Source organism: Nothoprocta perdicaria, unplaced genomic scaffold, assembly GCF_003342845.1.
Source record: "Nothoprocta perdicaria isolate Ctin4 unplaced genomic scaffold, notPer1 scaffold_17, whole genome shotgun sequence".
Classification (NCBI taxonomy): Eukaryota; Metazoa; Chordata; class Aves; order Tinamiformes; family Tinamidae; genus Nothoprocta; species Nothoprocta perdicaria.
In genome coordinates, this window is record NW_020454871.1 from 6,272,386 (window position 1) to 6,296,817 (window position 24,432).

The following is a 24,432-nucleotide window of genomic DNA, read 5'->3' on the forward strand; positions in this document are numbered from 1 at the left end:
CGTCGTTGCAACAGAAATCAGGAGAACACCCAAGTGCAGTTTTCAGAACACACCACAAAATCCCCTGTAACACTTAAAAGGCGTTTTCCAACACTACCACACGCACATCTGCTTGGAGCGCTAGGCAGCCTTCCGGAGAAGACGGAGCGGAGCTGTAAAGAGGAAGCACCAGGGAGGGAAGGGAAATGCGCTTCCTGCGGGCACGTGTGAGGCTCATTCTAGCAGTCACACACTGGGGCAGGGTTAAACCCTGGATTTAGAAAAAAAATCAAAATCCAGAATATAAGTGACTAAATCCATGAACATTTGAAACAACTGTACAGTTACCAAGGAAAGCTATCATCATGGAGCAAAGCCCACCTAAAGATCTTGTGCAAGAAGCAACAGTATTGCCTGCTGGCCAGGTACTCCTACAGAGAAAAACGAAAAGTTTAAAAGAGGGTATTACATTTAAAAGAGGTTATTTCTATAGAATACCACAGGCATTTTGTTTTTTAAGCAATTGGTCTGTCATTTTCCAGTTAAGGGCTTTCCTGTTGAGCTCCATACATCCTTATGCATGCATCCCTAAATACATTGAAATCCTTGAATCCTTAACTGCAAAAGGCCCAAAGCAGTGTGGCTCCGCAAGGGAGGCACAGGCCTGGCTGCCACAGGAGCCCTGATTTTCACCTATGTCACTTCGGTCAAGTCATTCCACATGCATGAGTTTCACTTTCCTTTGGTTCTTGGTCTACCAGTTCCCAGTTCAGGAAAGCATATGTATCTGTTAGGGGATTTAGATATCTGTTCTAGTCCCAACTGGATATTTAAACTTTTTCCACCTACCTTTGTCAAACTTTGAATATCCTAGATTTCATTAAGAGCTTAATATGAGCATTAACACACGTTCATGTTTAACTGATAAAATTATGCTAATAATCTTGCATATTACTGATATTCATCACTATTTCAACATTGAGGTTAGTTTTAAGTAATGCATTTCCAGCACTGGTGAGAAGTATTATCAGAAAGCCATAAAGCAGAATCCAGAAGACTGTAACATAACAGTGTTTCTTATTTAGTAGTTCACATTTCCACAGCCCTGCACAATCATGGACAAACTAATCTAAGGCATTACACTGAATTTTATAAAGACATTAAAAGCCTTTAGCAAATGTTTAATTGAAATAACTGCCACATATTAATTCAGAAAAACTTGTTTCTATATTATACAGATTTAGCAAACACCTAATGAGAATGAACTCAATCTGCCCCCATGAGCAGAATCCTCTGTTTGCTCTTCTTCAGTCTTCAGCAAGAAACAGCTTTGAAATGACATCTTTGGAGCAAATGAGGGGAACATTAAAAGGAAGAATTTAATGACATGTGGCCTTGCAGAGCACACAACATATGTGCAAAAGCCATATTCTTTAAAGCTGCCTCTTTGCTGACAGCACACTTTTCACAGAGGAAAACACTACATTTTGTACTATTGGGAGTTTGGAATCTGACCTCCAATTCCCAATACGTGCTCTTGCTGAAGGGAGGGTGATCGTCATCCCTGCTTCCACTGCAGCTCAGCACGTTCCCTCTAACAGCTCAGGGAACGCGCGCAGAGCCCGGCACTGCAATCAGCCCATGGGTTTTCTCACAGAGCTACGCCCAAGAGGTATCAATACGAGCTTCTTCCTCTACATCACAAGGAAGGCACAACTGTACCAGAGGAACAGGTATGGACATCTTCAGCTCTCCCTGGGCTTTGACAGTTGGAGAAAGTGTCCTGTCTTTTTCCTATTAAAGGTCATATGGAAAGAAAGAGAATCCAGTTATTCACTCCCAGCCACCCAATTCCTAAGTCATTTTTCATTGGGAAGGTTTTTGGCACATGTGAGTTACCAGACTTTCCTTTAGAATGAAGAATAAAGTTGCTCAGAGTTCTGAAAACAGCAACCAGAGGACATTTCACTAGAAAGGAATGGTTGCCAAAATGACAACACACCAGGAAAAAAGAGCCAATGAAGTTCTCTGTAACCCTCACCTTGGGTCTCAGCAGGCCAAGGGGCTGCTCGGGTAGCAGCACCACAGCAGTCAAGGAGATGCTGCAGGGCTAGGGCTGCTGCTAGAAACCTCACATCATCTTAAGATCCACGCACATGGATCTGATCTACATTTTCCTAAATGTCTAGCACATCCTTGCCCCTTGCATCTCCCTCAGCTACATTTCACCCTATCTCTCTTCAGGGTAAAATCTTCACTTGTATATTAAAAATGCATGTTTCAACAAGTCTTTTGTATATACAGATAGCATGCTGAATTTCCTAGCTAAAATCAATTATTCTAAAAAAAAAAAAAAAAAGAAAAAAAAAAAAAGAAATCCCCTACAAAAGTCAATAAAATTAGTGTTGATTTCTTCCACTCAACAATCAGTGCTTCAATCTACCAAGCACTGCTTCGATAGGAAGCTTGTGGCAGCCCAGCATAGCAGACTAGTTTTAGCATATTCTAGTATATTTGGCATGAATTTTGGCATTTCTTGTTATGAATGACTTCAAGTGTTATAATCTTTTGCTAAATAGAGCTGTACATGTTATACAAATGTTACAAATTGGTCTGTAAGCAAACAATATGGCAATGAACAGAATACAAATATATTCTCAAATGTATTTGCTTTTAGGGCCTATTAGAAAATGGAAAGAGGATATATAATCCATTTAAATTCCGAACCAAGGGCTGGCTTTTCTGCAGGCCTTCCCATTCCTCTCAGGTTTCCATAAAACAGAAGCACTTTCTGTCATGCCTTAGTAAAATTAAAATGATATCTGACATAACACTAGAATTTACTAAGCAGATGAACACTGAACATAATTCCTCTCAGCTTATGTACAGATGCAAAAAAGCTTAAATGCTAAAGATACCAGTATTTAAGCTGCATTGTTATGCTTTATTTTAATTTCTATACTAAACAAAGTCAGAGACAGTATTTGTCACCAACTCCAATACGACTCCACCTTCTTTTACATAGCATATACAAAAATGCACTGTTTTCACTAAAGATCAGAGTTTTTTTGATTCATAACAGGCAAATTTATTTTCAACTTCTATACGAGAAGGGAAAAACATCAAATTCCTCACAACCTGTATGCCCTCTCACAGAAGAGTCCCACAGAAGTATTAAAGCTACAATAAACTGAGTGTGTTGAATTGTAAGGGGGGCTTAAAGCAACTTCCCATTACCACAATATCCTACAGTGGCTTCCACTATCGATTCTCTGTCACCATCACATTAGTTCTTTTCCAAATTAGTTCTGTGGCTTGAACTTGAAAAGCTCGTGATGTGGCGTCCACGGGTTCATCCTAATTGCTGTTTTTCCTGCTGGACTGCATCACGCCAACCTGCCACTCATCGAGACCATTTGTCTGTGAACAGACTTAATTAAACACCTCAAATCCAATTTCTTTGATCCTCTGCACTATTAAAAAATACACTTACTCCGTCAGCTAGGAAAGTTTTTCTAAAGAAAAGTCTCTTTAATATACTTATTGGCATTATTCTTTACTGTTGAGGAAATAGAGTTCAAAACCAAGAAGATTAATTAGGAGAAGATAATAAAATACGTTTAGATAAAACAAAGAGTTTGTAAACTCCCAAATGTTTAGAAGAAGATTAAAGGATGATTTACAACACCTTCACTTCTTCCAGTTCCTCTCTCCTCCTTTAAATAAGATCTTTGATACACAGAGTGCAATGTTGACTTGAATATGAATTTCAAGAGTTGTCCTTTTTCAAATTTAAATAGGTAATTGCATTATGTTTTGTGAAAGAGGTAGGTGTTCTCAGCATCCTTTTGCATGACTTAAATATCCAGTCCATTGCTACAAACGGTTGAAGTGGAAACACTTCAAATATAAATATGCAGAGTACTGGGAGGATGATATACGAGGTGCTTTTCCTTTCCATTATAAACAAACATTCTTGCAATCTAAACTTTATTTATTCAATTGTTTTCAACTAACATTCACTTGGGTCTATTTTTATAATTGCATTTGCAAGGTCTTTTGCATTCCAAAAAAAATCTCATAGCTTTATAATGTCTATTGTTTACTCTGCATTTGTTGGGTATTCACTCTACCACCAATTACATACACAATTACATGTAGATTGCTGAGAGTTATAATTTCAAAGATTCTCTTCTTACCATATATTAAATTAATTACTATTTCCTACATTGGGAAATATATTACTTCTATTTTAGAAAATGCTGGTTGTGTAAGAGGCTTAATGAAAGCAAGCTACTGGTTGTAGCTGTTTCTCTTACTGCAGACTTCCATGCCTGGTGGGCCAGACCTATTCTCCTTTTGTCACTTGAGCATTTTCCAGAGCATCACAGCTGTGCCAGAGACCTAGTCTCTGAAGCCCTGTCGAAAGAGAAGCCCCTGCGTGACAGATGCTTAACTGGCTAAAATCAGTCACACTGTACTACTCGCGGTAAAGCTGAACTAATTTACATTAGATTAATTTCAGTCCAATCTATAAATGTTTGCAGTACTATGAAAACATTTGTGGATTCATATCCTTCCCAAAAAATGACAGATGAATCTGATTAGCTTGTTAGCTTATTGTTTTATCTGTGTGGAATTTGGGAATACAAAGTTCATGTCATAAGCACATTGAAAGAAACGCACAGAAGTTTCAGAATTACTCTGAGCTTCTGAAAACATGTTCAAATATTGTCACAATGGCTTCTGTCACTGGAATCTAGATCCTTCCTGTTGTAGAAATCTACAGATACATTTTCATGTGTGGTGAGAAATAAGATAAGCCTCCTTAAAAGCATTTGTAATCAATCTAGGAAAGAGAAAAATACATCCTACAGTGCACGCACCTCATCTTTGCAACACCATGCTTGCCATTTCTGTTTCCTTGAGTTTCTCTCAACTTTGATAAATGTAAAAAAAAGAAAAAAAACACAAATAAAATCACAGTATCAAAAAGAAATCAAGATAACGTAGCTCGACTAATCTGTGCTGTCAGGACTCCAGACTCAACCCTCTATCAGTAGTGAGACAAGGGCTTTACCTTTAGTGCAATTTGTCCCTTTTTTTTTTTTTTTTTTTTTTTTCCTCCTTCCTTTTTTCTTTTTGGACCTGTTGACCCTGCTTGCTTCCACAGACCTCAGCAAAAGCCGCAAGTCCCTACGCACTATTTACTTCTACTGATGGACTTATCTACTTCTAATGTATTTATCTATGCTTATCTTCTGCCTTCATGATTTTGCAAATATTCCCTACCTTAGTAATATCCAAGTGCTTCAAGCCTTTGACCCAATACTCCTCCTTACCACAGCCCAAAGAGCACTGGGTTCGTCCAGGCTCACTCTGGAGCTGCGATGCCCACCACGAAAGCTGTGGGTGACACCCACACTGAGAACATGGTGAGGAGGCAGGAGCATGGGGAGCTCCAAGTGCACCTGGCAGTGCCAGCTGCAGCTGGGTTAGAGATGGTGACACAAACACACACCTTTCAAGAGGCTTTTACTACTGCAATACTGCAATATTTTTTTTTTGTCCTCACACACTGCTGACATTGTTCGTGCTCAGCAATCATCTCCTTTACCCTATAATCTCACACTCTTTAAGCTCATCCTGATTCAAATGATTTTTTCACTCCCATTTCAGGCTTAGCATTAATAACTCAAAATCAGTATAAATTTTGAACAGTTAAGACAGGAGGGAAAGAATCAATATATAGACAAATTCAGATCAATTCAGTAAGTGGGTGGTATCAAGTCTGCCAATCCACTAATGAGTGCCAGTTCAAGATCTTTTGTTCTATAATTGCACTTAGAAACTTTTTCTGATTACCCATGTGAGCACAGATCAATGTGTAGCACAAGCAAGATCAACATCACAGTTCAAGGTTTTGCCAGGAGCAGTAATTTCCACCTTTAAACGCTTTTGTCCACCAGAATAAGGCTGGGAAGATCAGCTTTCCTAAATTCCCATTTATTTCCATGTGGTGCTTTGGTAAGACTCCTGAGTCTTCTATAATGTTACAAAGTTGATTAGAATTAGCTAAAAAGACATTGTTTAAAACTTTGGGATAAACTTTGCACATATATTTGTATATAAAGATTTTGTTTCTGTCTTAAATGTCAGTTTTTTTCTCCTATTAACAATTCATTATGGAAACAACATACAATGTAAGTGAAGGAGAAATCTCTTCAGAGTACACTGTACTTCATTGTTTACAAAGCTTTAAGCAACTTCAGACAATGAAATTTTATGTGGAGAATGCAATCATTTCCTGAATACTTTTCAGAAGTCTTTTTTCTCTCTGCACAATAAAAAGCCAAATTTGTTTTACAGTTTACTTTTCAGAAATTTATATTTTATATGACATAGACTTTTAGACTAGAAAATGGATGTAATTGCCATTTCAGCCTCTTTACAGAGCACAGGTACATTTTCAAGTTTGAGGAATTGTAGCATAAAACTTATCATGATCAAAGCTAAAAAACAGCACTAAATTTGATTCAATAAAGCAGTGCTACAAGAAGGTAAAAAAAGCCTTGAGCAATGCTGTAAATTCCACGTAGTCTCAAAGCACTCCTATTTCAGCTTACTGCAATCTGTGTCATCGTTTGCTGTAAGAACTACACAAACATAGCTCTACTTTCTTCTAATTGAGAGAGTATTGCCAAATTATTACCAAAAATATTCCCTACATGTACACAGTTACAAATTGCATGTACATCATTCAAATTACCCTGCCTTTAGTCCTTTACCTTTAAAAGGAACCTCAGGTAAATGGTTCAAAATTTGTATGGACTCCAGTCAGTCCGCCTGTTATTGAAAGGTCTGATCACACACATGCACTTTGAGGCAACAGGGACCCAGATATTTGCAACATTTCAAAGTAGAATTGCAGTGTGGTGGCTTTTACTGACTGTTTTATCAGAAAAAAATGATAAATTCTGCTGATCTAAAAACTGCAGCCCCACTTTAAAAATATTTTAAATGATCATAAACATTTTTCCCTTTGTCCAAAGTGTTTCACCTATCTGGTTAAATAGGTACTGTGACTAAATGTCACAGCAACTGCTGCATATCCAAGGTGTTCGGACTCCACCTGCGCTGCGCACGGCAGTAACGCAGCCATGAACAGTCTGAGCCTGCTCGCTTCGCTCTTTCCAAACAGCGTGAACTGACACTGCCCTTTGGGTACTGAAGCAGTATCATCAACACTTGAGCATTAAAAAGCTCAAAGAAAGGTGATAATCAAAGACTGTCATCTGCCATTTCTCAATATCCCAAACAAATCCTCTTTACAGTTCATGATTAGGAGCTACTTTATAAAGCAAAATACCAGACACACATAGGATGGCTCTTGATTCAAAACACTGTAAATAATGTGGAGACAAACTAGGGCAACTTGCTTTTAACTATGCTGCTGGTCAGACCTCTGCAAGCCATGACTGTACTTCAAACCAAAGCAGCAAAACACTTATAATGCTAAGCTGTACCCCTCGATCCATTTAAATTAAGACAAAAATCACTGAAAGTGAGAACAAGGGAGAGCTTGCTAAAACAGCCAACCCTAAGTACTCAACTAGGTCTGTGCCAAAGGCTCTTAAATTAATCTGACATGAGATAAGAGGCAAGGTCCTCACAGGGAAAACTAGCAGAAAGATTGGAAACAAAGAGCTGCAATAAATGGTCTGTTTTCTCAGCAATGGGAATCCCGCAGGGGTCTTTGCCAGGGCTGCAGCTACTCGCCACATTAGGAACCATCAGGGAAAAAAGAGCACAGCAGAGATTAAGTTCATCAGGGTAAGAAAAACAAAAGTTAACTTAAAAAAAAAAAAAAAGAAAAAAAAGTTGCAAAAAGTCTGTGGCATTGAGTGATTAGGGATGGAATGGCAGGTGACATTCAAACTAGACAAACCTGAAGAAGCGAACTTGGAGAAAAAAAACATTCCTAACATTACATATCCAGTGATTGATTTTGAACTAGCTTCTACCACAGATGAAGCAGACCTTGGGTTAAAATAACAGCTTCATGAAAACATCAACTCAGTAGCTCGAGAATTTTTACTGAACAGAGAATAACTCAGAAAACACAGCGCTACTGGATAAAGTCATGTTGCGCCCACACTGCGATCACTGTGTGCAGCTCTCATCCTCATACCTGAATGAGGGCACAGCAGAGTTTGAAGAGGGGTTGACAAAGGTGATCAAAGTTATCCAAATACCTCAGAGAGAAGAAAACTTTGCAGGTGGGGACTCATAGCCTAGAAAACAGTCCACCAAGAGCTGGAAACCACTGCAGGCATAGAGGAGGTAAAGGAAAATCATCTGGCCTTCTCCTCTACTTTATAAAGGAAAGGAAGACAAATATTTCTGTTCTGCAGATGAGAATAACAACCAAGGAAGCAATTTCATCCAGCTAAACAGAAAATTAACCTCACAGGGGTTCAGTGCTCTACATGCTGAGCAACCTCTCCCCTAGGACAGGGGAGCACTTGAATTCAACACTTAGAGAAGAGGTTTTATTTTATATATTTTAATGAAATTACCTTGGTTTCTTCCTAAGTAGTTTACCCCTCAATTGTACAGTTGGCCTGAACTGCCACAAACATGTCATGAGATTCCTGAACTTGTACAAAATATGCAAACAGGAAAGAGGCAATGGGAGGCGAAAAACTGTAGTTGTTTCTCAGTTCACCTATGGCAATGCTGCTAATTATATAATTATACATAGTTATTATGAATTCAATAATTTTTAATAATAATCTCTGGTAAAGTTGAAATTCCTGGTTATAATTACGGTTACACTGATAAGTTAGTCTGTTAAAGAAGCCATTGAACATTCAGACTGGAGATTGTGGGCTCCTGGCAATAGCTATCCTATTGTTTATAGCAACACTTCCAGCTTCTGCTCCACTGATTTTACAGCAGTGTAATCCAACAACTAGTCTAGGAAAGCAATACTGAATAGAAAAACAACACAAATTTTTGCATCAAATTCATGTTAAGGATAATACAAAGCTAATGGAACATACAATGAGAAATGAGCTGAATTTTGAACACTTAACCCATTGCTACCCAGGGCATCCCCAGTACAAGCTGTCACCAAGGCGCTCATCCCGCAGAGGCAGCATGTGCAAGCTAGGAGCCTCACAGGCAGCAAAACTCTCATGCTGCAAGCCCAGTGTGCCCAAAGCAACAGCAGAACATCGCCTCCGGGAGGCAAGCGCCCACCAGATGAAACTGAGATGCTCCCTTAACTCTGTGGATAGCCTAAACCAGCCTGACATGGCAACGGTGTGGAGATCACATGAGCCTCTCTCTGGTTTGGCCATTGAGCACTCCTAAGTCTTGAAGAGGATCCATTTTAATGAACCAAGTAAACAACCCTTTAAATGAGCTCTACCCAAATCCATTAACATTCCTTGGCCAGGGAATAAACTTTTCATACAAAGTTTAAAATCCATTTCAAACCATCACACATTCAGCTAATCAACAAGGTTAGAAGTTCTTCTGGGAACTGAGGTAAGCGTTTGGGGATGACAAAAGAAAGGTAACACAGGAAACATACTCCTCTCATAGTAACTCATTTAACAGAGAAGGATTCTAACAGTTCAAAACCAGATGGTTATGCAGTACTTTGCAGCTGAATAAAAGGAGTTTATTGCATTGTTACAAAGAATTTAAACTTTACATGCAATTCCTCATGACAATTGATTCATAAGTAGATTTTACCTTCCTGTTCTTGCACTGTTGGCATTAGTTTGTGTTTTCCTCTAGTAGCTGTATTAGCCTAAAAAACAAATGCAGACAAAACTCTGGAAGTGCCAGAATTAGAGTTCCTATTGCAACATTAGCACTGCCTGTGTTTACTTTATGGATGAGAGTGTGTGGCTTAAACACCCCAGACATCAGCAGTTTAACAAGTATCTGCTCGACATTTTCTTGCATCCTCAGATATTATTTACTGCATAAAATTCAAACCATGACCTGAAGACACAAGTATTAATTTACTCATATATTTTTCTATGGCACTCACTCCATCCAAGCTATTCACAAACAAGTTAATTCATCTTCACAATGCTTCTTAGAGACAAAAAGGGCCAAATCCCTCCAAGTAGTGAGTATTATAATCCAAGAGCTTTAATCATAGTATTTCCTTGGTTCTGAGCACTGGATTTTGCAACTGTAACAGACTGTGAAATCCAAGTTGGTCATTCTTTTTCCACCCTTGCATTCTGAATTTGGAGGGGAGAAGGGAAGAGACGCACTGTGTTTTTAAAGGAAGCTGAAAATTAAGATTCATTTCACAGTATTCTGTCACTGGATCAGTTACTGACAGAAGTTCTGCCTCATCAATTTTTGCAGTGAAACAAGCAACAGACTCATTCATTTTTTACTCTGAGCTGCTTTATTTTTCAAGGTAAAGTATACGGTGCTTACAGAAAAAGATGATATTAATGAGAGTATTTTAAATTATCGAAAAGGAAAATACCTGCAGGATTTCAGTGATATAGCCATCTGATCACACAGCCCATCCAATATCTGAATTAGTATTAATAATAAATTATTTTGCAGTGAAATTATTCATACTCAGTAGGAAATTAAATTGTCATAACATGATAAAATGTTAAAGAAATAGTATCACTTATCTACACCTGCATGTGCTGTATTAAATCACTGAGCAGTAGCTTTTCACAGTCTTATCCATAACAAGTTCTACTTTACACATGGACTAAAATTATGTTGATTATTTAGTAAAGCATTTTGACTTCATTAACATTACCTAAGTACTACCCAAATTCAGTACAAGAAGGTTAAGTGAAGGGGGGCTGGAATAGCTGTTCAGTGGCTGGTGGCTACAGAACATAGCTGATATCACTCTCCCTACCCAATAATCCAAGATTTGACTCTACAAATATACGGAGGAATTCATTTAAGGTTTATGTGATTCCACAGTAAAGATAAATTCTACTTGCAAACTAAGCATAAGTTCTCCATATGCTGGTTTAAACTTTAGGGTTTTTATCTTTTTGTGAGCATGTTTTCCAGGCCTTATTATGAGGATTTAACGCAGTTTTCATCTCATTATTCTTTTCCTAATAACTGTAGCATTCACTGAAAATACAAAAAGGCATAAAGATGCCTTTTAGCTTAAGGCATCTATTAGTCAGTTTTGCTTTACTAGGTAAATATCAATCTCAAATAAAAAAAGAACAATAAAAAACAAACTTTCTTTTCTATGTTATAAACATCTCTTAGGAGGACAAAGTCATCATTACAATTATGTGTGACCTTTGCTGCTTGAATTCCAGGGAAATAATCACATTTCATACAGTTAAAAACATATAATGCTGCATAAAATTAAAAACTGAAAATAAAAGGACAACATTTTATTCAGCAAGTAGAGCTCCAGGTGCACCTATTTCTCACACACTTAGAATTATTTTCAAGCCCTGCTGTTATAATTACAGTGGTAGTTATTATTTTGCAATTTCCTAAATTTTGCAGTGTCTTGAATAGCACAGTACAATCCTACTGTTAAAATTACATCTGCTGATGGATTAGATGTTCTATAGACTGGCCTGAAGCAGAACTTGGTATTTTGCAAATCTGATTTGCTGAAAAAATAAATCTGACTTTTTCCCAATATTAAAACAGTATATTGCTTTGGTATAGTCTGCCCTGAAATGTAAGCAGTAGGTCTAATGTAGACTACAATGTAAAATATTACATACACTAAAATAGCAGGTTTACTCTCTGAAGAAATTTTAAAGATATTAGCCATATTACTCCATCAGCCCAATTTGGGATCGTTACAATTCTTCTGTGAAATTGTGACCTTGGCATTCATTGTCTATAATAAACAGACATAAGAGCTCCAGCCAAAGCGCTCGGTCATAACTGGGATCTCAATAGCACTACTCAGTAAATAAACCAGAGACAGTCCTTGTCAAGGAAATTTATAACTGCCTACGGTGTGCATTGTATCAAAGCACCACCCACTCCTAGCACTCTAACAAGGGAGCAGACAGCAGCGAGAGCCAGATCAGAAGGCTGCAACTTTCTGCTCTCTGCAGGGAAAATAATGGCTAAATTACATCTTCTGTTTGGCAGCAGTACCACATGAAAGGACTTATTTTACTCTTCAGACATACAAGCTGTTCTAGAAAACCATTTCCCAGCTTATTGTCACAGAGATGTGTCACAGAGATGTTACTGTGTGCAGTTCTGGGCTTCCCAGTATAAGAGGGACATGAAGCTTCTCGAGAGGGTCCAGAGAAGGGCAACCAGGATGATTAAGGGAATGGAACATCTCTCGTATGAAGAGAGGCTGAGTGAGCTGGGCCTGTTTTCCCTGGAGAAGAGAAGGCTCAGAGGGGATATGATTAATATGTATAAGTTCAGGAAGGGAGAATGCAGGGAGGAAGGGGACAGGCTGTTCTCACTGGTGGCCAGCGATAGGACGAGGGGTAATGGCCACAAACTGAAGCATAAGAAGTTCCGTCTCCAGGTGAGGAGCAACTTCTTTACTGTGAGGGTGACAGAGCAGTGGAGCAGGCTGCCCAGGGAGGTTGTGGAATCTCCTACTCTGGAGGTCTTCAAAACCCACCTGGATGCCACCCTGTGCCACATGCTCTAAGCGTGCCTGCTTGAGCAGGAAGGTTGGACTAGATGATCTATAGAGGTCCCTTCCAACCTTAAATATTCTGTGATTCTGTGAGATCTTCTATTGATCACAGCAAAAACAACACTGCGACCGATCCTTCTCATCTACTGTGTTTCCAAGCTGATCATAAACTAGAATCTAGCTACCATTTGTGTTCACGTCAACATGTGAGGGCAGGTTTGAGCCTAGGTTACTCAACAGTCCTAACACACATCTTATCAGAGCACAGACCAACCTCTTTGTGTCTGCTGGTCTCACTGCAAAGGATCAGCAGATGTCTTAGATAAAATTGCACATAAAAGATATTGCTCTACGCTGATGCTCAGATAAACCTATCACAACATATACATATCTCCACTGAATCAAACATTTTTAAGTTTTTATAGCCTTAGGAGTAGAGTAGCTGTCATATTTATCACTTCAGTGTTTAATGCTGCCCTTTTGTTTCCCATCTTACCTCCTCTTCTGTTAGACTCTCTTCCAGGTCCTATATTTAGATTTGCCACCGAGCTTCTACTGCAGTAACTAGGAGTCTTTATTCCTCCTCACGATTTAGTTCACCTGTTGACACACGTTCTATGCACACATGCCATCTTCTTTTCCAAATAAAGCCAGACTTTTCCCAATAGAGTTTACCCCGTTAGCATGCTACTCAAGAAGCAGAAATTAGAAAAGAGAGGAATCAAAAGCACAGTAAACCAGGCATTTAGCAATACAAAGTCTATATGCTATAAGCCAGGACAATGGATTTGCTCTTGTGCATCTTGTGAAATCTAGATTTAGTTCTCAAACTACTGCATTTCTCTCCCTCATGCTGCTCCCATGCACCACTAAGACAGTCATGAGCTTAGACTGCTAAAACAAGTGTCCCTAGGAGAAGCTGAGGGAAACCATCTTCAACAGGTTACGGCTGATCTCTTTCCAAGGACCTCTACTTGTGATAGAACCTTTGTGTGTTCAGAACAAGAATTTTGTATTGAAAAGATGTTTTCTCATTAAGCAAGAGGAAAGGATACACTCAGGCAATGACAACGTACAAGATAAATCAAAAAGAGAAATACAAACTCTGCACAGAAAAAGAATGACACTTAAGTCCTTATGGAGCAGAGTGGTTTGCAATTCTACCATAACGTAAGAGTTTTGAATGAACTCCCTTCCATAATTTGAAGTCTGTTATTCTAACCACATATCAACTCCTGTAGAAGTACAGAAATGATGGGAATTAGGATTCTCCTATGAAGCAAACTCATTCACTTCAGGAGCTAAATCTAAAGGTGAAGGAGAAAATTCTCCCCCAAGCTAGTATCATTTGTTCATCTCTCTCACTACTTCATTTATTTCAGCTGCATAAATCATATCTGGTCTGAAAAACCACAAATTTTAGATGAAACGCTTTCACAAGCTATTTTTCACAGATTGAATATAACGACGACTCCAAAAACACCTGTTATCCAGAAATCAGCTCTAAGAATTGGAAAGAGATCTCAAACCTTGGCTGTAATATGAGGTCAACTTGCAAAGAAATTCAGTTGTAATAACAACCCATTCAGCACTGTGGCACTGATTAAATTCTCTGGGCAAGAAAGCAGCATTTCCCCCTCCCCATATGCACATGTTCTCTTGTACTAAAGGAAAAGCAGACCCTTCACCAAGCACAAACTATAATTTCCATGGCAGAGGGCTGTCCAAAAGTGATTGTAGGTGTGGAGAGAGAGAAAGGAAATGAGAATCTTTACATTCGCATGATTCTCTCCCAAGGAACAGCAGGCAATGTGTGGATTTGCAAACACTAGTACTAACACTGGCAGAAAAAATATCAACTCTAGATTTAATTAACCTTGAGACAGAAAATATAGTCACTCTATGGTACCTTTGTTGTTGCAAATAAGATATTTGGCATTTAAAATATAATTAAAATAGGTGTGCTTTATCAGCAATGCATCCTGAATAGGCTTTTCTAAATAGCATTTGCAAAGAAATGTTTCTGTAAATCTTCAGTTAAATTCTGTACTGTTTCAGGAATAACCATAGAAACTTACCTATTGATCTGCAAGTCCATCTGGTTCATTCAGAGAAAAATGTGAACAGAGAGTCTTTGCTCTTAATGAGCTGTATATCCACACATAATCTGCACATTAATTATTAGATAAATATCAGAAATTTTTAAGTTCTATAAAAATCAATCCCCAAGAAATTGAATATTTATAAAATGGTTATTTCTAATAATTTACTGCTGTTTTTATTAGTTGCTATCTATGTTTTCCCTCAGATTCCATCTGATACCGCAGTTGCAATAAGGGCAATTCAGTCACTTTCTTTGAAACTCACCTAATTCAGTTCCAAACTTCTTTCCTTTCTGGAAACTCTTGGAAGTTTCTCTTCGCATCCTGCGTGCTGAAGAGCATGCCAGTGCCGTAGTGCTGGAAAAAAAGAGGTAAATGAAGATACATATTTTTCAGATATGCAATTCAACTTGCAACACAGCTACCATACAACAGAGCTCATCTGTTCAAAATGGCCATTTTAAAAGCAAATGCAAGTCACTCTTCTAAAATAACAGCTTCAAGATTAAGCAATTTTGCTTAATCAGAGTATTAGGCTATTTCTGAGCTTTCCACCTCTGGCTTGCCTTCCATTTGAGAAACAATTGCTTTCTAATAACAAAGCAAAATAAACACACAACACCACAGAAAGCGTAGAGCATTAAAATATAAAAGCACAGCACTGTGGCACTATAAAACATGACTTTTCTCTCTTCTACCAGGGTAAATTCACTTCAGCTCCATGTGAGATGCACCAGTGTCACTGCAATGTCTACATACCTCTCTACTACTTCATAACTTGGACTGCGTTCCTTAATTAACAGATTCAGACTCTGGTTGTAGAAACACTTCATAACATATTTTGAAATCTGTTGTATTAACATATTTATACAGCGCAGATTAACTAGACTGCAGAAAATTCAGAAGTGATTAAAGGTAGTTACACATACTGCTTACCTATGAATTGTAGATCAGGTTACTTTGCAATTCCCTTCCACCTAGCAAATGAAGCTCTGTTTACATTTACATCATGGTACAATTTTTGGATTGCTATTTTTTTCATATGCAATAGAACTCTGTATTTTTCTTGTGTTTCAGTTGCTCCTTCCTGCTAAGGGGAAAGAGGTCTACAGTAAACAGAATCAAATCTGCTTTTATTAGAGGTTTCTCTTCAAGAATACCATAAGGCTTTGCTTAAGCTAATTCTAACAAATATTCTTAAATTTCTGCATTACAATAATATTTTTAAGAATAGAAAATTCAAAAGCATTGCATAAATTATCTAGCTTGAAAATTATTTTTCATGTCAAATTCTGTATTTTAGACTGCATTTTAGGGGTTATTTCTCAATTTTCTGTTCCAAACCTTCAAGCATTTCCATTTTGCCTCTACTCAATTTTGACTCGGGTATATTTACAGTATGATTTAATAGAGGTCATAGTACATGTATATATTCCACATTTTAATCTGAGGAACAAGCTAGAGGAGATGGAAGAGCCAGTGGCGCTCATAATTTCTCTCCACAGTTGACCCTTCTTTAGTCCCCTATCCAGCTCATCTTGCTCTGCTTATCCACCTCTCTGAGAACTCCTCCTGCAACGATTCTCTAAGGAGCTTAATTGGGTTTAGCAAGTTTTTGCCATGATTCTTTTCCAATAAAATCTGACGAAGTCCAGTTTTATACAGATATACTTGATTTCTTTTCCAGACTTATAAAAATAATACATCATGGTTGGAGGTATCACCTCCTTCAACTTTTGGTAATCAGTGTTAAGGTAACTGCAATAGTTGGTTTCAAAAAACAACAGGAAAGCAAAAGGAATTAAACTCATCACTGCCTGGGTAGCTATTATTTTTCTGCAATGTCACGGAATCACAATTGGAATACAAATGACTAAAATGCTTTTAAAACTACAATTTGGAATAGTTTTGCTCTTTATGCAAGAAAACCACGTTTTGCTCCAGCAACCAAGGACACACACAAGTATCTGTATTTCCAGGGGGCATTTCTGTCCCTGCTGCCAGAGCAGGAGGCCTCGCTGCACTCGGGGGCAACTCAGACCATGGCCGCCTTTTGGGGTCCTGCCCCAAACAGCCATAGAGAAACACTATTCCAGCTCAAACCAGGCTATATTTATGCATAAAGAAATCCTCTATATGTATTAAAAGGAGAGTCGTAGATTTTTGGAGTTTAATGCTCCCTTACATTATTAAAAAAAAGTATAAATCACCAAGAGACTCTGCGACACTACTGAGTGCTCCCTGGGGATGGCCAGGCTTTCATTAACACAAACCCACAAAACTACCAACCCAAAACCTCAATGGCTGAAAACTTTTCCACAAATGATGAAAATAACTTATTTTCTATCAAAAATACCTCACAGTCAGGGCTTTTTTTTTTTTTTTTTTTTYTTTTYTTTTTTGGTTTGTATGTTTGAATCCAGACCTCAACTACCTACCTAACCATTCCAGAGGAGCAGCTTGGCTGGTGCTGCTGAGGCTGCTCTCCTGCACGCGTTCAGTGCAGCCTCATTTTTGAGGTTAGAGTTGTTTTTTTGTCTGTTTGTTTGCTTTTTCCTCTCTCCCTCCTGGTTTTTTGGAGCCACCTCAGGAGAAGGTCGCCATGTTGTGCAGAATGGCGGCAGTCGCGCGTCACGCGAGCAGGGCCCGTGTTGCTGTGGTAACAGCCAGGCCAGCAGGACAGTGCCCACGGTAGCGGCCTCCGCACAGGCCTCCGGCCACGCGGTTCGTCTGCCTCATGGAGAAAGGGTCATTTTGCCTCTGCAGTCACCTCACTTGTACTCGTTGCCACTGAGGGCGCAGAGAAGCCACTGGCGCTCCCTGTCACAATCCCACACCATTACAAACCATCACCGCCCCCAAAGGAGATGAGTGGGCTAGCCTGGCTCTTCAACTGATTATGTGTTTGCTAAAACACACAAAAATAAAACCACTAAATACAAGGGAAAAAAAAAGATGGAAAAGATGGGAAAACTCCATCAATTTATAGTGTTTTTTAATTTTGTTTTACTGTTAAAGGGAATTTTGCAGCCCTCTAAGTCACTTCATGGTATCGCGTTCATTATATGTATGTACTGCCCAATAGCATATTATATTAAAATCAAGCTTCAGGGCAAATTCCTAATCTCTCTGAAGTCAGTAAATGTTTTATGACTCAGCTTCCCGGGGCCATAATTTAACTGCTGGAAAAAGTAAGACCAACCCAAGAATATGCAGGTGCTGCTACTGTAACTAATGCACTCTCCAAGGTAAACAAAATCCTGAAAATAACTTAGCATTACCACTATTAACCTAACATTCCTTTAGCTCAGAAAAGGGCTCGTCTTCATTAAAACTGCATCCAAATATCACTTATCAAATTGGCAGATCTCATTAATTAGATTTCACTTCTAAAATCTAATCAGTATCTTGATCCCAAATCATTTTTATGCTCCTTTCTCATTACAAAAACTGCTATTTTCTGTTTAATCAGATTCAGTACTTCATTATATTTCATTAGACACAAAAAGCTGTAAGAACAGGGCAATGTATCAAAAAAAGACTGAGAATTTGATTCCTAGAAACAGTGTTCTATGGGACCCTGAAGAGAAGAGTGGTTGAACTGGTTGAACAGTGCCCTGACAGAAATCAAGGGACTCCATGCATCCTTACATTACCGTTATAACGTAATATATTTTAAAAGACCCTCAAATTCTGATTTATTGCTACTGTATAGTGATTATTGATTGTGATTATTGCTACTGTATAGTTACAAAGTCAGGCTCATCCTTCCCTCATGCAAACCTGCCAAATCAGCAAAAGCAGCATTTACTTCTTGGGTGAACACCCTGCATCCAGAAAGGCGGAAAAAACCCCTTATACATCTAATGGCAGAAAGTGAGGAATTTCTTTCCCAGGTTGCATGTGTACTCATTTACTCTTTAAGTGTCTCTTTAAATGTCTTCATGTTCCAGACTGAAGATTCATCAACCCTATGTAAACCAAGATCCTATAACATCAGTAGAAATGACAGTGACAACAAACAATAATGAGTAAGATCTCACCATTAGAAGGCAATCTCTATTACTGAATGTAGGTGTTCCTCCAATAGTATAAAATGTACTAAAGTTGATCAAAATCTTTCACAGCTAGAAATTTGATCTAGTTTTTGTTCCTGTTTAAGTTCAGTTCTATTACATATTATACAAGAAAACCACACAAAAGATGAATGTGAAACAAACTTTCCAATGATATGGTAGAAAGGCATTATTCAAATGAGCCTAGCAGAGAGTGATACTAGCTCAGTAGCTTCAGCTCCGTCATACTCACGGACAAGCATTTAAAAAATAATGCCAAGAGCTACCAAATGCTCACCTTGCATTTTCTTAAGAAAGGCTAGTTTCCAGAAGCACCCAAGTGCTAGGCAGAAAATCTGAGTTCTACAACCCGCAGACAGGAGCATCTCCTACTGGCCCTTCCACCTAAACCGCAGCCCAACGAGCAGAGCTGCTGAGCAGGACTGCCACCGCAGCAGCAGGAATACTGCACTTCAGCCAGGCATTGAGACTCAGGTCCTGGTTTCTAAGAGAAACCACACAGTCTCAGGACAAGCTCTAAGTGAGGGTTAAAATTATGAACATCTTTAATCATTTGTCCAGCCCAGGCCCCATCTAAACCACATGGAAGTGGGAGAGCTGCATGCTCACAACTACAAGAACGTTGTCACATCTGCTCCAGTCCATTTTTTATTTTCCAGGAAGCAATGTACAATCCTCATTGTTGTACCAAACCCAGGAAAATTCTAGCATTAAAGCAGCCTTTTCCACAGGGTAAACGACTGCACCACAGCACTACTTGAGTGCAGGAGAGAATGCATGTGAGATAATCTTCAGATACGTAAGAGACTGCTGATGTGTGCTGCTCAGAAAAAAAAAATGTTACAGCAAAAGCATTGCATGAATCAGTGTGATGGCTGCTGTCAGCCAGAAATATCATCTGCATATTACGCACCTACCGCATGCAAGATTCTCCCACAATGATCTTATTAAGGAGACTGCACCATACATCAAAATAACGTTATACCTACAGCAGGCTGTAGGGACTAAAATATGCCCTTCCAGCTTGTTTTGTACACAGTGAAAAATGACACACTTGTGGGTAAACTCACTCATTAATTCTGACAGATAATTCAGAATACATACTTGATACCACAGCCTGAGTTTATGAAAGCTGTAGAAGTAGGAATGGTCTAAATGTCAGTTAAAAAAAGACAGAAAAAAGGGAGACGGACAGAGATGACAACACAATTATTTGAACTACGCTGAATTTTAGATGGGTAGTAATTAGCTTGCTGCCAAGAATTTTTAAACAATGATCACTTTTGAGTTTCCTTCTTCCATCCTTTGTGGAAGAACCAGCTCCTTCCATACATTTTCATGTTTTAAAAGCAAAAAAAAAAAAAAGTCCCTCCCTCCAAGTCAAGCAGCATTCAGTAGGGTGGGATAAAACTGAAAAAGAAAATCCAAATACATTTCTGCCTCAAAAAGGCACCAAGGAAACCACAAACCATCTGTAGGCAGGTTGAAAACCCACCTGCCTCACTGTCCTTGGGCAGCATTAACTGTCCTCCCTTTTGCAGCCATTTCATGCCCATGCACAGCAGGGCATGGAAGGGATTAAGGGGAGGATGCGCTGAACATTAACCCAGGTGCAAGAGCAGCCGTAGTGGGACTGCCTCTTCCTCCTGTGCCTGGACACACAGGCTCCCATGTTGGGGGTAACAGGAGAACAACCCCTCTCAGGCAAGCACTAGCAATATGTTCTGCAGAAGAGATGACAGCAGCAAGAGAAAGTGCAGAAGATGGGTTAACACCCATGTCAAACTAGCTGCGATTTCATCACTTGAAGTGATCAGACTGAACAAAAACATCTCTTTTAAAATATCAACTCACGACCTGAACTTGTGCCATAAGAATAAACAGAATTCCTCTTCATCTTTCCTTTCCCATAAAAAACATCTACATAATCCAGCCTTTCATATGTGTTTTAAGCAGGAAAAATTTCCTTGTTAGTTCAAAGGTAAGGCTGACACATGGCACACAAGTCAGCACAATAAACATTAAAACATTTGCCATTAGTAAACAGAACCCCCAAGTAAAAAGTAAACATATAGTTACCTACAAAGAACATTTCATTTTCTATAAAAGGAGATGGTGGCAGTAGATGTTCACTAGCAACGAACTGCAGCCAGCAGAATAATTTGAAAATTTATATACGCGGTTGGTGCTCCAGCCAGCAAATAATGTAGGCAATTATTGCTCCTGTTAATGTGCCTGCATGCCTAATTTCTGGAGCAGCATGCTGAACGCTTTCCCCTTAAGGTGGCTTGAGCAATCGCCTCTATTTCAACAGAGAACCATATGTAATGAAAGCAGATCCTCCAGGAGAGGAGCCACAGGTTTAACTCGCTCTTGCTGCCAGAGTACTAACTGCAGTAAAATGGAAAAAAACAAGCACACACCTCCTATAAACAGATGGCTAATAAAAAATTGGGGAGCTCTTTCACAGAGTAATCGAGTAGTCTAAAAAGACACCTACATAACAAGTGTTTGGACATGTTGTTTCTCCACACAAAACACGTCGAGATGTGCCTTCCAGTCCAGCAGCTGAACTCTCTACCCTTTTATTGCCTACTCTAAGCAGAAGTTTCAGCGTACACATCCACAAGTATTTAACCTTTACAATATTAAATGCACTCACTTGACACCAGCAGTAGGTATAAACTATTAATGTAGCATACCCAAATATAGTAGTAAATTTTATAACACAACTTTGATTTATCCTCATTCTACATATAGTGGTCCTGGTAAAACTGCATGTTCAGTACATAGTACAAACAAATGTTTGTCCACTGAGGTTCACTCACACCTGCAAGCATCTGCTCTTGTTTTGTTCTTCCATTTGAGGACAAAACTAAATACTTCCCTTTGCTCTAAAATGTTGACAGGTGAATGAGTGTTTCAACATTAAAGTAGGTCAGCCCACGTTGCATTATTCAGTGTAACAACATGATGCTTCTAAATGATAAAATATTGTCTAATACAAATTTGAAGGGATACATGCACATAACTGCTTTCTGCAGAAGAAAAGCTGCTTTAACTTGAAATTGTCCCTTTTCTACCAGGAAGAAAGATCAGTGCTTTTTGCCTGCCTCTTGTCCTCTTCATCCTCATCAACAATGAGGATGGACAAGCACATGAAATAAGAGCAGCAGCCTTAAAAGGACACCATCAACTTTGAACATAGTCAAAGAAAAACAAAGAAGAGTTAATGCTGTTCTGGGGACTAAAAACTTCCTGGATGCTCCTTAGCTAGCTCTGGGTGACATAGCTACTCTGCTCTTCTATGTTTTCTTTCCCCTGTCCCTTTTATTATAAGACCACTGTACCTAAGGAAAACTCAGTCTGGACCCTCTACTGCATTATCTGTACACAAAAATATGTCAGTGAGAAAACTAAAATAGGTCAGCACCTCTCACCTGGGTCACTTTATTAATTCTATGTAGCGCTTCGAGTAATAGGAAGCTGAATATATCCAGGAAGTGTTTTTGAAACAAATATTTGCCCCTGAAAACAGCAACTTAGAAAACAAAATTAGATCTCTAGAAGAAATCAATATATGTGACTACACATATATATTTTCTTATAAGAATGTGTTGCACCATCACAGACTGCTGACACTGTATGTGCCTTCCAGTCACAGGAAAAATTTTGATAATGCCAGAAACAGACCTTGAGTGCTATCAAAACCACCCAAGCTCCAGGCGCAGTATTTAGATTTTGGAAGCAGAGGAGCCAAGCTCTTTTGCAAGCCAGTAGGCTTTTAGTTTTCCGCATGGTCACAGGGTCCAGAGACATGGCTGCTCCAAAAACTGAACAAACGCAGCAGTAAAAAAAGTTCGGATTTTCAAAGAGAAAGAAAAATGCATCACCCTCGAGGGCCCTGTGTATAATCTAGGGAATTATTTATGAGCTAGGAAGATCACTGAAGCAAGGGGTAGCAGGGACCCCGGCTGAAATGCCATTTCTGCCATTGTGGAGAACAGACTCCACAAAGACCAAGGAACGCGCTTAAAGGTTACTCAGTAAAGACCACACATATGCCAAAAGCTAAACATACCCAAAGAACTCTTGCAAGGGAAATTTGTGATGGGAGCTGAAAATCACTTAGAGCAATATTAGCGCAGATGGGAAAAAAGGTGGAGTTATCTAAGGATGGAAAAGTAGAATAAAGTCCATTACAGCAATATCACCTTCCCTTAGCAGCCCACTCCTGTGCCGTATTTTTTCTGCCTTTAGCCCTTCACAGATACAACAGCAGAAGGTGGAGCATTTTCCAGCTATACTTCACAAAGCCAAAAGGATCAGAACTGGCTGCAGTCTCTGAAATAACTATTTAACTTGTCATAGAAATCAACTCTGATGTCAATTCATTTCTTTACAGGTTTCTGAAAAAAATTGGTTACGATAAATATTTCTCCTATTTTTAGCATTTGTCATATCAAGAACAGGAAAAAACAAATAGTGAGAAACTGTTCAAAAACACACCTTAAGGTACAACTCCAACAGCTCTGACTTAGGTATGTATATACCTGAAAACTTTACTTTGACATTTTCTGAAGGAAAAAAAGATCCATTAAGACACTGATTACTGGAGGCATTATTAAAATTCTGGCTGAACATGTGGGTGGGAGGCTTGATGGGAGGCTACTGGCACTGCCTTTGCAGCTTAAGAAATTAAGGAGGGGAGAAATATAGCTGAAGCAATTGTGAGTAAAATCACTGCTATTCTCCCTCTCATTCACCAAATCACCCGTCTTCCCAATGCCCAAAATGCCATTTTCAGCATGTGCCCAACAACCCTGAGCACTGGTCCAGGCTGAGCAGCCCACTTGCTCCCACATGCTAGGTAACACACAGGTTAACACCAGATGTGCTCCCACACACAGGTAAACACCAGAGCCAGCTATTTTGATTGCATTAGTTTCTATGAGCATGTCTTCTTGGACATCAGCTCTTGCATATAATTTATCAACGCGGCTGAATAAAGATTTCTTAAAATTTCAAGTATCAGAAACAAGCCTGTGCATTTTGCCTTAAAATACATTTTCTTGCTACTAGTGCTTCCACCAAGTACTCATCTGCATGAAGCCACCAAGAGATTTAAATTCTGATCATATTTAAAGTTACTCACACTGAGATGATTCCTTTATACTTTCTAATCAACCATATCTTAATGAATTTAACTTATTTACAGGCTTCCTTGCTCTGTGTGTCCCAGTCACTCTACTTATCACGGAGTTGTGAATGGAATTCCCACGGAGAACACAAAAAAAAAAATTTTTTATTTAGCCATTTCCTGTTTTTCTCTTTACTTTAAGGCACTTACCACAGTAATTTAGAGGCTTAAATTGTTGGACATGGCCATCACATTGTCGCACAGTGCCCAAATGGGAGCCCTCAAAGTGCCTTGGACGGCTCTCGCATCTATCCTGGTGATTTTAATCATGCTGCAGAGAGAGATTTCCTCAATATTTACCAATTGGTAAGTGCTATCATCAAGATCATGGATGAATAGTTTCAGATGCTGTTTTTCCAAGCAGGATTTGGCAGTAGGTGCACTAGAAAATAACGACAACATTTGTTTGGATTT

General features: G+C 38.9%; 1 long non-coding RNA gene across 2 annotated transcripts in view; it reads right to left on the reverse strand.

The window, feature by feature from the left end:
• Nucleotides 1-13,142: 13,142 nt before the first annotated feature.
• Nucleotides 13,143-24,432, reverse strand: part of LOC112944535 — a 64,525-nt gene continuing 53,235 nt past the window's right edge. For both annotated transcript variants that reach the window (XR_003248785.1, XR_003248786.1), the window contains exons 2-4: nucleotides 15,008-15,099; nucleotides 14,719-14,807; nucleotides 13,143-13,240 (exon numbers count right to left, since the gene is read on the reverse strand). This is a non-coding gene — a long non-coding RNA (uncharacterized LOC112944535). The remainder of the gene's footprint in view (nucleotides 13,241-14,718; nucleotides 14,808-15,007; nucleotides 15,100-24,432) is intronic.